A 2,509-nucleotide genomic window follows, 5' to 3' on the forward strand; every position below is an offset into this window, starting at 1 on the left:
GGACTGTCATTTTTTAGGAAGTTGTATTCATCCTTAGTAATGAGGTCCTTCGTTCTCCAATTTGATAGTTTTACATTGTACTGCTGGTATATCGTTTTCAGATCTGCTCCATTGATTTTAGTGTAACATTTTCCATCATTGAGTTGTGATAATGCTTCCTTATGGTACTCAGTTTTCTTCCAGATTACAATGTTACCCCCCTTGTCTGAGTTTCGTATGACAATAGAGGGTTCATTACTCAGTTTGGACATTAGTTTATTGTAATCCGCTGTACTCTTTTTATATTTCAATTTTTCGTTGCGTACCCTGTGATGTAGTTTTTTGATGGCCCCAATTAAATGTTCATTAAAAACATCAATAGAGTCTCTCTGACTAATTGGTACAAAAGTAGATTTGGGTTATATATATTCACTGAAAAAACCATAGGTTTCACACACGTTATAGTTAGGAATTAGCATTTAAAAAACCTTGCAATTCACTTAAAAAACCATAGGTTTCACACATGTTATAGTTAGCTGGACATTTGACTCGTGAAAAACCATTGAAATTACCCCGTTATAGTTAGTGCAGGCAACTATAACTCACGCGACCGCAATCCTCTGCTGATGACGTCAGATATTACATCACTGTATTTAGACACTTATTTACCCATGTCTTCTTCCATTAATCTTTAGCTATACATATATTACAAATATTTATTTTTCAGAAAGACACATATGTCATCAGTGATGTAATATCTGACGTCATCAGCAGAGGATTGCGGTCGCGTGAGTTATAGTTGCCTGCACTAACTATAACAGGGTAATTTCAATGGTTCAATGGTTTTTCACGAGTGAAATGTCCAGCTAACTATAACATGTGTGAAACCTATGGTTTTTTAAGTGAATTTGCAAGGTTTTTTAAATGCTAATTCCTAACTATAACGTGTGTGAAACCTATGGTTTTTTCAGTGAATTTCTACGGTTTTTAAATGCTAAGTTATGTTTATTTATTTTATTTTTTTTAAGGTTTTTCACCGTGCGCGTACCGTACACGCTTCACGCACCGTGCGCGCGCTGTGGGCGCGCGCCCACGTTACGCAGTTCGCGGCATTTTTCCGTTTCTACCGTACGCGCACGCTACGCGTACCCCGCGATTTTTCGCAAAAAAATTAAAGGAAATGTTGGCCCTTGGGGGTCCTTCTGGGACCCCCTGACAAAGGCTAGGCGGTCAGGAACTGTCCACCATGCCCCCTTTTCACGTTCTCCACCTTTGTTTTTCACCCCCTCAGACTGCGAGAGACAAAATGGCGGCCGACACTTCCTGGTTTCGACCGATTCGAATGTTTACTAAGATCTAACAACCAATCAGAATCGCGCTCGCGCACGGCAGCGTGCGCGTACGGTAAGTTTTACCGTACGCGCACGGTGCGCGCTTATAGATATATATATTGATTTAAATGCTATTTTCTCAGGAAATACTGAACAGATTTACACCAGACCTGCAAAAGGCACATCCCTGACCTAAGGACTACCTCTCTGCCAAATTTCAAGTAATTCTGTTCAGCCGTTCGGGCTGTAGCTTGGACTAAAGGTCCTATGGAAAAATGAATGGGGAAAATGCGTTTTGGGACCCCCCTTTTTCTCAGCCCCCGCTTGACGAATCCCCCCGAGACTTTCAGGGAAGAAGCGGAGCGGAGCGCCCCACCTATTTTGAAAATTTCGCGAGGATTCGTCAATCGGCGCCAAAGTTATTCCAAATAGAATGTTGTGGATTTCCTATGGAAACACGATCCTAACTATAACTATCTACTGGCGATCGCCAGTAGATAATATATATATATATATATATATATATATATATATATATATATATATATATATATCCAAAGCACAACTGCAACTTGCAACAGCAATCCTGATCAAAAATCACAGCGCTGGCACTCTCATATGTTGAAAAGCGTATGTTTATTCACACATGGCAGCAATATATATATATATATATATATATATATATATATATATGTATATATATATATATATACATTTGAATGTTGTTCTTTTGACATCTGGGAAAGCCTTTATGTTAAAGAGCATTGCATAAATAAAACCCCAGGCCTTATTCTGAAAAGAGAGTCTTTGATTCACTTCATTCTATAAAGTGAAATCACTTTCCAGGGGATTTTGTGTTGTGTCGATTGCTTCGTCCTGTTTGAGCCACCGTGTGGGAGAGTGGTATTTTACATTATCTGACTAAGTTTGAAACAAGACAAAAGAGCATCAAGGGTCACCTACAGTGTGTAAGGTTCCTTGGCCACCTTCTACTGACCAGCATTGCCCAACTAATAGAGTTGGTGACAGTGAAACCACTACTTTTCCCTGAGAGCCATTATGTTGTCAAATAACTTGAGCTGCATTTTTAACGTTGCCAGTGGTAGCTCTATATTCAGCAAAACACACAAGATGATGGACGGAATGTTGCACAAGCTATCCTGGCTGAAGAGGGGTGAAACCCCGAAACCGGTCCTAGG

Source organism: Triturus cristatus, chromosome 10 (assembly GCF_964204655.1).
Source record: "Triturus cristatus chromosome 10, aTriCri1.1, whole genome shotgun sequence".
NCBI lineage: Eukaryota > Metazoa > Chordata > Amphibia > Caudata > Salamandridae > Triturus > Triturus cristatus.